This window comes from Zeugodacus cucurbitae, chromosome 6, assembly GCF_028554725.1.
Source record: "Zeugodacus cucurbitae isolate PBARC_wt_2022May chromosome 6, idZeuCucr1.2, whole genome shotgun sequence".
NCBI classification, from domain to species: Eukaryota; Metazoa; Arthropoda; class Insecta; order Diptera; family Tephritidae; genus Zeugodacus; species Zeugodacus cucurbitae.
In genome coordinates, this window is record NC_071671.1 from 35,941,561 (window position 1) to 35,955,604 (window position 14,044).

Below are 14,044 nucleotides of genomic sequence, written 5' to 3' on the forward strand. Positions count from 1 at the left end.
CTAAGGTGTGGCAACGCTCGGTTTCCACATAAATGAAACACAGAAACTGTTTCTGCTATTAGTGAGCTAAGTGATTTTTAAAATAAGTAATTTTTGCTTAAAAAATTTAAAAAAATTATTAAATGAAATGCTAATAGTGCAATTTTCAATATGTGAAGTGAAAAATGTGAGAAAATTGCGTTAAAGTGTGTGAAATACCATTAGGCAATTCACAAGCTTTGTTGTATGTCTTATGTCATATTTTAATATTCTTAAAAAATACGACACTTGTGAGCACCCATAACTGTTGTATGACATATTTCTACTCTTAATCAGGTTCCAAAAAGTAACCGGTTACAGCAGTACTGGCCATATGCCGCAAAAAACCGAAAAAAATCGGCAGCAAATGTGTAGGGGTATAGAATAGCGAACTCAAGAAACATACCACGCAGTGTTGTATCGGTCATATTTTAATTTTGCATGTGAAACAACAACATTGTTGGTATGACAGTCATAAAAAAATATGACAATATGACGATATGACGCACTATGACACCTTGTGAATACCCTACATGTGTTACTTATAGAAAAAAATGGACTTTTAAATACAATTATTTCAAAAACTATAAGTCCGGTCAACAATATATATATATTTTCCTTCTTTGGAGAGCCTCCTCTTTCACCCGACCAGAATTCGTTGTCAAACCCCGACCGCCAAAGTAATCGGAATTGTGCGTGCTGAGCCATTTGCTTAATACCTAAACCTGCACAAAAATATTTTTTCATCCCTATGTTTCGAGCTGCTTCTATGCCTTACGTTTTCTTTAATCAATTAAGATGTATTTCAAAGTAAAAACAACAAAAATATATATTTTTATTGTCATTTTTGTCTAAAATTTTTCCTTTCAGTTGTTTTTACCATTGTGAATAGTCTACAATAATAAAACAAAATTTAGCAGCACTCACCAAGCGGCGATAGAATTTTTAATGAGGTATTCGCATACTCTCCTGCACGAATTCAACTATAATAGATAACTTTGTTGTTGTTTTCACCTATAAAATTTTTTGAAAGGCGAGCAGCGCCCACAGATAGCGAGCAAAGAAGTGAATAATCGATGGCAGCTATTGATGTTTATAAACTTAAAAAGGCAAGGTAATTAACATAGAAACAGTGCAAAGAATTTATAACAGATTTAATAATAATTCATTAAAAATCTTATTGTACCGAAAATGATACCAGAATAAACTAGAATCGACAATCGAAATCGATAACTTGCCAGATTTATCCAGACATCGTTATTCGTAGTTGCCAGATAGTTCGAGTGTCGATGTATTGCCAAAAATCGATTATTTAAGGTCTACCCAAGAATGATAGAAGACAAGATTACGACATAGTGACGCGCTCACCACCAACGAAAGGGAAAAGGCAACATAAGTATTATCAAATGGAAAACGGAAATGTGAAACATAGTGAACCAAATTGAATAATGTGCAGATAAAATATCACAATGAACGTAATTCTTAAAATTTTCATTTATAAAATGATCCAATATAATAATGCATATTTATAATTAAAATTATATGTTTTGTTACAAAAAGTTCGCCATTTTGCCAAATTTTTTGTTGGATGCAAAAGTGAAAATAAACTCTTTATAAACGACATTTTTGTACTATTGTTGTTAAATTCCGCCATTGCGGACTTCTTTTTCAAGTTAAGACATTTTTCACTTAGAATTTTAAATAATAATTAAGCACTAGCCTTGACTTCAGCTCTTTGTTTTGGTTTTATTGTTTTTTACCACCGTGCAATTTGTCAATTTTTCTTTCGTTTTCTGTTTTGCTCGCGTGTTCTGGGGTCGTGCAAGTGACACTCAACAGGAAATCAAAACCCAAAAAAGCTAACTGTAAACGAATGTCGTAAACTTGTCTTCTATCATTCTTGGGGCTACCGAACTGACAGCAAGACATAGTTCTAATAAGAGAGTTGTCGAGTAAAGTGTAATCAAGTTATAAGTTAGAGTTGTAAAGTAGAGTACTAAGTAATAAAGTGTTATAAGGAATTAGAAATAAAGATTAGTGTATATCCATTAAAGTGTGACTTTTATTTGACAATCCAGTGATCGAACTCAGAGTAGAGTTTCAGCGTAAACGACAGAATTTGAAAATCGGTTACATTATAATTAAAGTGAGTTATGTAATGTAATTCACTAATTTCTTAATGAATTTTCATTTGTTATTTATAACAGAACTATCCGATTTATATCGCCACATATTGGTTATGTTCTTGGAGAGTTCGCGGTGCTTAACTGAAAGTTCACGTAAAAAAAAGAAAAAAAGAAAAGAAACTCCATTGGAAAATATTCCGTAGAATTATTGAAACCGTATCGAATTTCCGATCGATGTGAACTCACTCGACTTGAGAAAATACTTTCCGCGGCTCATTTATGCGGATTATTGAATCCGCAAAATCGAAAACTTTGGTCGGAATCTATCCGTTGGTGAGTGAATTTGGGAAATTTAAATGTAATGACCCTGCAAGACAGGTACCGGCGAATTTTTCGGTGAAATGCCAGGGAGCGGTACTAGCAGTTTCAATGAAAGTTTCTATGCCATTCTTAAGGGCGAATTGACAAAAGTACCCGAAACTATTGTGATCGTTCATCCCTTTCTTGCACATTACATTCATCATTTAACAATTTATATATACCTCTTGCACAATTCTGTCAATGATCTTGGTACAACCACGGATGAAAGACCCAAAACGAAACGAAAATTACATGTGCACCTTCAGTAGTGTTTTTGGTACTATTACGGCTGAAATACCCAAAACTGCGAATTAACACTCCACGTGCACTTTCAGTACTGCGACCCACAAAAGCCCTGAAACTATACCCGCTATTTTCGGTTAGTTCTACCAAAATCCCAAATGAGAATTTAATAACAAAATCATTAATTATGTTTCATATTTATTTGAAATATCATGCCATTTAGGTGTTTATTATTATATTTAATTTATACATGTATTATCGTACTTCACTATATACATACATATGTAAAACGTATTGAATAGTTGCACAATTTTTGCTATCAAACAAAGGCTGGAGGAAGAGTGGCAAATCTCAAATACCCCGAGCGGCCTGGAAGTGTAAGCTGCGCACATTATGTGAGGACTCTTTTGGTTTCTTTAGGAGATTTGGAAGATTTGTTCTTTCATTAATTTCACTATTACTAGATTCATCCAATTTCTGGGAGGAGGATTTCTATAAAATATAAAGTAAAATTTGAATTTTTACAACATAAAAGTTGGTAATAATTACCTTACGTTTCAGGAATTCTAAATCTAGCACGGGCAACGTTCTAGTCATAACATCCATGCTCTTGCTGTAGTATTTCCATTGACCTAATTTCGGTGAATCTATGTCATTGTAAAGCGATACAACAACGTTATGATTCCTCAATAAAAGGTGAAAATGAATCAAAAAAGTCCTCCTAATTAAACATACAAGAAGTTTTTAAATTTCTATGATCACAAACATTCACTTAAATTTATGAGTTTTAGCTGCTAATGGCACGGCCAACTGAGGGGCCGGTAATTCTAAAAATACTACAACTGCTTTGCCCTCTAGCTCATTGGCAAAACCCACTTTACGCACGTCGCGATGGTAAACGGTTACAAAAGCACCTAAACCATGTCGTTTCAGTTCTTCCCGGGCTTGTGTTGAGCAAAAGGTTTAATTGCACGTAAAAAAGTGACATTAAACCTAATATCTGGTGTGAAAATGATTTGTGTTCGATGTAGCAGCGTTTGCATCCATAGTTCTGGATTTGCTTGCAGCACTTATTCCTTCGATTCGAAAGTTCTACGCTGCTACCATAAGTGACACCAATTAGGTTGCGTACTTTTAACGCGCCGTATGAGGTTTGAAATATCTTTATGGAAAATTTTAGGATTTAAGGCAAGATAATATTATTATATTCAACTATTATTTACGTATTCAATGGTTTCGCCCTTGATGTTGACCATTGTTGGCGTAGCTTCTATTGCGTGCTACGAATTGACAATGCAATGAAGTATTACTGTATCAAACTCTTCAATTCCATATTTTGGCTTTAGAAAACATTTATTTTACGTTTATAGAAAAGTGTGCTTCAATAATTTAAACTTTAATTAAGCTGCAGATCACTGATTTAAATAAAACACGCAAAATAATACTTCACAAGTAGCCATCATATAGCTGAAAACATACCCACATACGCAACAAAGGGTAAAATGTGCCTAAACATTTACCTCAACTCTTCTCTCGTACAGCATCCTGAATGAGAGAAAGAAACAACCAAAGTGCTCGTGTGTTTGAACAAGTTTTGTTTTCAGCTTTATCATGGCTGCTTGGGGAGTATTATTTTGCGTGTTTTCTTTAACCCTAGAAAGATAACGTTATTTTTTACCCCTGGAAAGATAACGATACGTCATAATGACGTATCTCCTTTTAATGGGTTTTTAGCTTCCTAAAAAAATAAAAACTGTTTGTTTTTTAACTGAGATCATTTATTTCATTCATTTTTAGTTCATTTTGAAACATGTAATCATAAAATTAAAAATAATATAAAATTTATAAAGCAATTCATTTTTTTTTTCATAAAAAGTAGCAAAAATAAGGCAGTCTTTAGAAAAAGGTACAATTTTTGTTCTTAAATCTAGGTTAACAAATTTTTTTTATTTTGTTTACAAAATAACTCTTTGTATATGGTTTTAGAACAAAAAAATAAAGTCCAGCAATATTATATGCAAAAATTATATATACCAAAAAGTCACACTAAAGATAACGATATATCTTTTCGACGTACGATTTGATCATAACTCAGATAAGAAAATACTCACAGCAAAAAATCAACCACTACCAATAAGCTGCTGCTACCGACTGAGATAAATGAGCGCAAGAAGTTGCTCAGTAGACAAATAAAAGTGTGAGAGCGTAAAAAAAATGTGTACGTCGTTTCGACGTACGTTATCTTTCTAGGGTTAAATAATTGAAATGCAGCCTAATTAAAGCTCAAATTATTGAACCACACATTTTTATATAAGTTAAACGTAAAATATGAGTTTTGTAAAACCAAAAAATGGAATTGAAGAGTGTGATACAGTAATACTTCATCTCACTGTAAATGGGATGTACGCAATAGAAGCTACACCAAAAATAGTCAACAAAAAGGGCTAAACCATAAACATGTAAATAATTGTTGAATATAATAATATTATCTTGACTTAAATTGTAATTAATTTTCCACACAGATATTTCAAACCTCATACGTCGCGTTAAATGTACGCAACCTTATTTGTGTCACTTATGGTAGCTGCATAAAACTCTCGAAGGGATGGGAGTATGTGCTGTAAGAAAATCCAGAATTATAGCCATAAACGCTACATCGAACAAAAATCATTTACACGTTTTTATTTACGTGCAATTAAACCATTTGGTCGTCTACATACATTTGACTTCCACGAAGCGTGAGTGCAACATACACGTGAAGAATTGGTACGACATGGTTTAGGATCTTTTGTAACCGTTTATCATCGCGACGTGTGTCAACTGAATTTTGCCAATGAGCTAGAGGGCATAGTAGATGCAATATTTTTGGACTTACCGGTACCTCAGTTCGCCGTACCATTAGCAGGTAAAACATAGAAATAGGAGGGTAAATTTAAGTGAATGTTTGTGGTCATAAAAATTTAAAAAACTTCTTGTTTGTTTAATTAAGAGGAATTTTTTTTTACTCATTTTCACCTTCTACATATTAAGAAATCCTAACGTTGTTGTATCGCTTTACAATGACATGTATTTGCCGAAATTAGTTCAGTGGGAATACTACCGCAAGAGAAAACTCATAAAGAAACCAAAAAAGTTCTCACATCATGTTTACATTTTGTTTTAAATGGGTATTTAGAAATAAGATATAAAAATAGTGTTAGTTAATGATATAATGTTGTACCACGACAAAGCGAAAGAATTTTCTCAAAAAAAACCAAACGAATAAAATACTTTTCGGGAAAAACGAAATCACGTTAAACGTTCACCAACGTTAGGTTCACCAATCAGGTTTGGAACTAATTTTAAATTTGCAATTAAAAGAATTCAAAAATGTGTAAAAATACCTAGAACAGAGGTTGGGCCCTTCGGTCAAATTTATCGGCAAAGCAGTTATACCTTTTCACTTTGTGGTAAAGCAGTTTATAAACGGGATCAATGATTGCATAAAATTTTACAATCGAAAGGGATTTAATGATTAGGCCCACTATACTATTTTACCATTTTTAGAATTATTATAGATTTGTTATATATTAGCATTGACGTATATACATATACTCAGTACAAATTTTTCCAAACAATTTTGTGTGCTTGTCAAGATTGTTAAATTTTGTTGAATAACTTAAATTTCTTATGATTTACAAATGTTCATAAGTTCTAACTATTACTTTTTGTGTTATAATATATTACCCTACAAGACGGAGCTAACTCATACACCACTACACATGCAAATTTTTTCAGCTTTTACCAATACAATTACCAATAACAAAAATGACACCAGAACAAACTAGAATTGACAATCGAAATTGATAACTTGCCAGAAAAATCTAGACATCGATAATCGTTGCGAGTCAAGCAGTTACGAAGCGTTGATGGCTGCTGTAGAAAGACGGTATGGAAGTGAGCACCGGAGACAAATTTTCCAAATCGAATTGCAAAATCGCAAACAAAAAGCTAGTGAGTCTCTGCAAGACTTTGCTACGGAAGTGGAAAGGTTAGCTCACTTGGCTTATGCGCATAAGTCCGCAGAATATATAGAAGATATAAAAATCCACAGTTTCATTAATGGTATACGAGACGAGAATACGCGCTATTCTGCACTAGCATGTCCAAAATTGACATTTGCAGAAACAGTGTACTTTGCTCTTACGCACGAAACTGCCTCTTTACTTAGTAACAGAACATTTAAAGCTCATCGTGTAGAAATAGAAGAGCCTGCCTGGACGAAGAAATATTTGGAAGAAATGCATAAAATGTTGGAGAAATCTGGAGAAACACGTAAGAAAAATAATGGTGTGGTTAAATGCTTCAACTGTGGGAAAGGCGGCCACATTGCACGTAATTGCAATTTGGAATCGAATCGACCCATTACCTACCAGCAGATCGGGAAACAGGAGTGGTTTGATGGCTAGGACGGAGAAATACCCAATTCTAAGCCAAGAGACTGACGAGATTAATGCATGGACCAAGGAACTTGAAGTAGACCATAAAAAGAAGGCCAAACAACTTCTTCTCAGATACTCCACCATATTCGACAAAGATGAATCCAAACCAGGTAGAACCAAAATTGTGAAACATTCCATCAACACCGGCGATGCAAGACCAATCCGCCAGGCTCCTCGCAGCGTTCCATTAGCAAAACGTGAAGTTGTAAGCCAGACCATACGTGAAATAAGCGATAGCGGTGGAAGTAAACGAAGAAGATAAAGAAAAGACGGCTTTCAGCGTTGGAGATGGTCTATGGCAATTCACTGTAATGCTCTTTAGGTTATGTAACGCTCCTGCCACTTTTGAGAGGCTTATGGACCAAGTGTTAAAAGGATTGTACTGGAAGACATGTTTGGTGTACCTAGACGATATCATCGTGTTGGGTAAAAGCTTTGATGAGCATCTCAAAAATTTGGAAGAGGTTTTCCAACGCATAGCCAGCGCTGGTTCAAAACTGAGCCCAAAGAAGTGTTCTCTGTTCAAGAAGGAAGTGAGCTATTTAGGACACAAAGTGACTACGAAGGACATTTGTACAGCTCAGGAAAAGTTAGAGGCAGTAAAGGATTGGCCCAGACCTAAAAATTTACATGAATTGCGGAGTTTCCTTGGACTGTGTACGTATTACCGACGATTCGTTCCAAATTTCGCCAGCGTAGCAAGTAGCCTCCATGAACTCACGAAGAAGAACAGAGCCTTTGAATGGAATGAAGAACAAGAATTGGCCTTCCAAACTCTGAAGGAGAGAATAATGGGTGATAAAATGAAGGCAAAATACGACAAGGCAATGAACTCCGAAGGATTTGTGGAAGGAGATTGGGTATTGTTATATAACCCACAACGGAAGAAAGGACTGTCTCCTAAATTTCAATGCAGTTGGGAAGGACCATACCAGGTTGTTAAACGGATAAATGATGTAGTGTATCGCATACAAACAATTGGTAGACCTAGGAATAAAATGAAGGTGGTTCATCACACAGTTCTGATAAGAGAGTTGTCGAGTGAGGACAATTCTAAGGAGAGAGTTGTCGAGCAAAGTGTAAACAAGTTATAAGTTAGAGTTGTAAAGAAGAGTATTGAGTACTAAAGTGTTAAGTTATAAGGAATTAGAAATTATTAGTGTATAGCCATTAAAGTGTGACTTTTATTTGACAATCCAGTGATCGCACTCAGGGTGGAGTTTTAGAGTAAACGACAGATTTTGGATATCCGTTACAATACACATTGCTAACATTTTGTAGTTAAATGGCAATCTCGGTAGTTAGAGTGGCAACATTCATTAACCCTAATTTTTGTATGTATAAGAGAGAGATGAACGTTCTACAATGAACCGATCAAAATCTCCGCCATGGCCGCCATTCATATGAAAAGAAAATTTTAAGTGAGTGGATGTAAGTGCGTATTAATAATTTGTTACTGATATTATTTTATATATATTTAATTTTCTCTTTACAGAGCGGTACTATTGTTGACTGGATGCCGCAGCTTATTTTAAGGAAATAACTGCAGAAAATAGCAAAGCGATCTGCAACGCACATCTGGTGCATACATGCGAAACTAAAAAGAGAAGCAGAACAAGGATTATGCCACTTTAGGCAGATGGGTGAGTTGATAATATCAAACCTTATGTATATACTAAACATAAAATCTTTTGTTAGAATATACTTTTATCTTTTTATTATCCTTTTCAGATATTTGTAAACTTAGGAGGAAAAATTAAAGCTCAATTCAAATACACAATAAATGTTAAATCGCACAACGCAACAGGCAAATAACAAGGTTTGTTCTACGAATATAGATATTTTAATTATTTCTAACTAAGATTAAATATTTTTCAGGCATCGGATGATGTACTACAAATTACATCGGACTTTTGTAGTAGCACTTTCTATACTTATTTTCGACGAGCTAAACAGTGTCTCCTATGATGCCCTTGGATCTACACAATTTTTCATTGGTGGTTAAAAATACAAGTCTGAAAGCACTAATAATGTTGAGGAATACAATTTGGAAACATGTACGTGGGAGAGCATGCCTGCATTGCCACAGCACTTACGGGGCATGAATGTGGCGCTATTGAATGAAAGCATCTACGTTTTGGGAGGATATGTGCGCAATGCAGCTGCGCCATTGGAAACTGTGTATAGGTATGTGGAAATTTTTTTAATTAATAAATAAATTAATTAATTACTTAATAAATCTTTTAATTTATTAAATAATGAATTAATAAATAATAATAATTTATCAATTAGGTTAGACAATAACGGCACAGAGTGGCAGCAGGTCGCAAATTTGTTGAAACCACGTTTTTGGTGGCTTGTCAGCTGCAGGAACACTACTTGACGATTGTGAATGCTATGACGCAGTGAGCAATACTTGGACACAATGTGCTGATATGCTGGAACCACGCGGTAATGTTGGTGTATGTACTAACATTTAACGGTAAACATACACAAGTTCGAATAAATTATTATGCTCTACCTATTCCAGTTGACAATAGCAAAGGGGCAAATTTATGTGTTAGGCGGTACAAAAAGTGTTGGTGGCGTTTGTGTGCAATCTTATGATCCATTCAAAAATGTGTGGACAAAGGTTTGTTACTGGTAAACACAACACAATTTATTAATTTAGATGTAAAATAATGTTAAATTAGCATCTATATACAACTGAATGTACAAATATTTGTGACAATCGCAATAGTAGTGAAATTTAATTTGTATTGTATAATACTACAAAAAATCAATACTTAAAACTTTTGAGAAATTGTAAATTATAAAAATTTAATAATAAATACTAACTTTATTTGTAAAATATGCAAATTTTGTTAATGTATAAATGATAGCCGCAAAAAAGTTTGTAAAAATGAAAGTTTACTTTCTACTGAAATGTTAATATATAAAAATTAATCTATAATAATTATTAAAAATGTAAAATAGCATACTAATTTATAAATGTAAATACCTTATACAATTAAAAAATAAAAATAAAAATAAAAAAATTTCAATTTTTCATTTTTAATTGGAAAAGTAGGTGACCTATAGAATGAAGACCAATGGAGACCAATGAACCAATTTTAAGTAACGAAACGGGCACCGCATTGGCACCAAAATCTATGAGAGAGAGCGAGCAAGATAATCACACCGACATGCCGTAAAAGAGGAGAAATGGTAACTTTTTCCTGCTGCTAGAACAAAAGAGACCAAAAAAATAATGCAAGCTTTCTTTACTGGTGACCAATATTCCATAAGTTAAGTGACTCTACTCGTCTTGCAGGGTACAAATTAAATATGTCCGAGTTCGAGTAGTGAATTCGTATATTTGATATATTTTTTTTATCGACACAGGATATGCAAAATACGCGCCTCCATACCTACGTACTGTGAATGTAGTAATACGTGGTTTCCGAATATCCACCCTACAAGACGGAGCTAGACATGCAAAGTTTTTCAGCTATCACCAACACATACACATTGCTAAATCGCAGCCATGGCCGCCATTCATTTGAAAAGAAAATTTGATGTGAGTGGATGTAAGTGACGAGACGAATCAAAATCTGAATGTCTGTCTGCCCGTCCGTCTGCAACGGATAACTTGAGTAAAAAATGAGATATCTTAATGAAACACATGTTCCTTGGGACCGTGAGTGGATTGCTTTCAAAAATGGACAAAATCGGACCACTGCCACGCCCACAAAATGGCGAAAACCGAAAACACATAAAGTGTCATAACTAAGCCACAAATAAAGTTATAAAAGTAAAATTTGGAACAAAGGATCGCACCAGGAAGGGGCATATTTGGGTGTAATTGTTTTTGGGGAAGTGGGCGTGGCCCCGTCCCCAAATCGGTTATTTGTATATATCTCGCAAACCAATGAAGTTATATAAACCAAACATTCTGCAGTCGGTTCTTTGTCGTACCCCACCACACACCATGAAAATAGTTGAAATCGGATAATAACCACACCCACCTCCCATACAAAGGTTAGGTTGAAAATTACTAAAAGTGGGTTACCTCACTAACGAAAAACGTCAGAAACACTAAATTTTACAGAAGAAATTGCAGAAGGAAGCTGCACTCAGATTTTTATACAAAATGGAAAATGAGCGTGGCATCGCCCACTTATGGGTCAAAAACCATATCTCGTAACTCAATTTTAAACTCCATCTTATTCCTTCACTTTATAATATATACATAAGAAATCAATGAGATAGCGGAATAAAACTTTACACAAATACTGCATATGATCTGTGGCATCTCTTGTGAAAAAATTGTCGAAATCGGACGATAACTTTTCAAAGCCCGAAAATCAAATATGAAGAATTCAGTGCCCCATTGTAATTTTTCACCGAAAATTTCGGTAAATCTCTAAGGTACCTTAATTTAAGGATGAGATCATGTGTAGAAGTTCACGCATGTGAGGAAAGTTTTTGATTGTCATTCACTTGGGAGTGACCAGAAACGATTCTTCTCCACATGGTTCAAGCAGCTCACGACTTCCGGTTTTAGACCAAGTATACTCTGGGTAGCCAACAGACATCCGTTTGAAGGCGAGCTAAAGTAAGAAGGCGAAGCCCGCTTATGCGGTTGTGTAGGGCTTGGGACCCACCACATAAAAACGAAGTACCAATGAAAAATCGACGACACCCCCTTTTGATGACGACCCCTGCAAACATTTTAAGGATAATGACAGTCGGAAAATTCAGCCTCCATGACGAAACATCGCCAAACGGCCTGAGGCTGATCGACTTCGCTGGGGCCCGAAATATGGTCGTCTGTAGTACCAGATTCCAGCAAAAGAAAATACATCAAGCTACTTGGCTGTCTCCTGATCGAAACACGCGGAACCAAATCGATCACGTTGTGATAGACGGAAGACATATCTTCTGTGTTTTAGACGTTCGTACGCTCCGAGGACCAAATATAGACTCAGACCATTATCTGGTCGCAGCGAAGATACGCACCCGCCTCTGTGCAGCAAAGAATGCCCGTCAACAAACACAAGGAAGGTTCGACGTCGAAAAGCTGCAATCGCAACAGACAGCCACGAAATACTCTACTCGACTTGCACTCCTGCTCTCTGAGAGCACTCATCAGCATCTCGGTATAAGGGAACTGTGGAACGGCATTTCAAACTCACTGCGTACCGCTGCAGCTGAAACAATTGGTTTTCGGCAACGAGAAAAAACAAGCTGGCACGATGAGGAGTGCCGTCTCGCAGCGGAGAGAAAACAGACTGCCTACCTCGCAACGTTGCAAACGACCACAACACGTGCGGGATGGGATAGATACCGAGAGCTGAAGAGGGAAGCGAGACGCATCTGCAGACAAAAAAAGAAAGAGGCCGAAATGCGTGAGTACGAAGAGCTTGAGAAGCTGGCAGACAGAGGGAATGCTCGAAAATTTTATGAAAAAAATGGAGCGACTTAACGAAGGTTTCAAGACCGGAGCATCCTCATGTAGAGACCAAGGTGGTAATCTGGTAACCGATGTCCAGGGCATACTGGGATTATGGAGGGAACACTTCTCCGACCTGCTGAATGGCAGTGAGAGTACAACACCAGGAGATGGCGAACCCGATCCCCCAATCGATGACGATGGAACAGATGTTCCATTACCCGACCATGAAGAAATTCGAATAGCAATTACCTGCTTGAAGAACAACAAAGCAGCGGGGGCCGATAGATTACCGGCAGAACTATTCAAATACGGCGGCGAAGAACTGATAAGGTGCATGCATCAGCTTCTTTGCAGAATATGGTCGGAAGAAAGCATGCCTGACGATTGGAATCTCAGTGTGCTCTGCCCAATCCATAAAAAGGGAGATCCCACAATCTGCGCCAATTACCGTGGGATCAGCCTCCTAAATATCGCATACAAGGTTCTATCGAGCGTACTGTGTGAAAGACTAAAGCCCACCGACAACAAACTGATTAGACCTTATCAGTGTAGCTTTAGACCTGGAAAATCGACAACTGACCCGATATTCACCATGCGCCAAATCTTGGAGAAGACCCGTGAAAAGAGGATCGACACACACCACCTTTTTGTCGATTTTAAAGCTACTTTCGACAGCACGAAAAGGAGCTGCCTTTACGCCGCGATGTCTGAATTTGGTATCCCCGCAAAACTAATACGGCTGTGTAAATTGACGTTGAGCAACACCAAAAGCTCCGTCATGATTGGGAAGGACCTCTCCGAGCCGTTCGATACCAAACGAGGCTTCAGACAGGGTGACTCACTATCGTGCGACTTCTTCAATCTATTGCTGGAAAAAATAATACGAGCTGCAGAGCTAAATAGAGAAAGTACAATCTTTTACAATAGTGTACAGCTGCTGGCGTACGCCGATGATATTGATATCATCGGAAGCAACAACTGCGCCTTTTCCTAGCACAGGTGCTACTATGGACTAAGTAGGCAATTGAACAGTAAAGTCCTCTCTCGACGAACCAAAATCAAACTCTACAAGTCGCTTATCATTCCCGTCCTCCTTTACGGTGCAGAAGCTTGGACGATGTCTACATCAGATAAGACGACACTAGGAGTTTTCGAGAGGAAAATTCTGCGCAAGATTTATGGTCCTCAGAACATTGGCAACGGCGAATACCGGAGACGATGAAATGATGAGCTGTATGTGTTGTTCGACGACATTGACATAGTTCAGCGAATAAAAAGACAGCGGCTACGCTGGCTAGGTCATGTTGTCCGAATGGACGAAAATGCTCCAGCCTTGAAAGTGTTCGATGCAGTACCCGCCGGAGGAAGCCGAGGAAGGG

At 36.6% G+C, this 14,044-nt stretch overlaps 1 long non-coding RNA gene across 3 annotated transcripts; it reads left to right on the forward strand.

Moving 5' to 3' along the window:
* The first annotated feature begins 4,556 nt into the window (after nucleotides 1-4,556).
* LOC114805242 (uncharacterized) lies at nucleotides 4,557-10,176 on the forward strand. Of its 3 annotated transcripts, XR_008471723.1 has the most exons (8): nucleotides 4,566-5,206; nucleotides 5,270-5,652; nucleotides 6,525-8,659; nucleotides 8,724-8,871; nucleotides 8,960-9,047; nucleotides 9,107-9,415; nucleotides 9,521-9,690; nucleotides 9,759-10,152. It is a non-coding gene; the product is annotated as an uncharacterized LOC114805242 (long non-coding RNA). The 3 variants fall into 3 exon arrangements; XR_008471724.1 differs by having other exon boundaries at nucleotides 4,557-5,206; nucleotides 5,270-8,649; nucleotides 9,759-10,176; XR_008471722.1 differs by having other exon boundaries at nucleotides 4,559-5,206; nucleotides 5,270-8,659; nucleotides 9,759-10,172.
* Nucleotides 10,177-14,044: the final 3,868 nt, after the last annotated feature.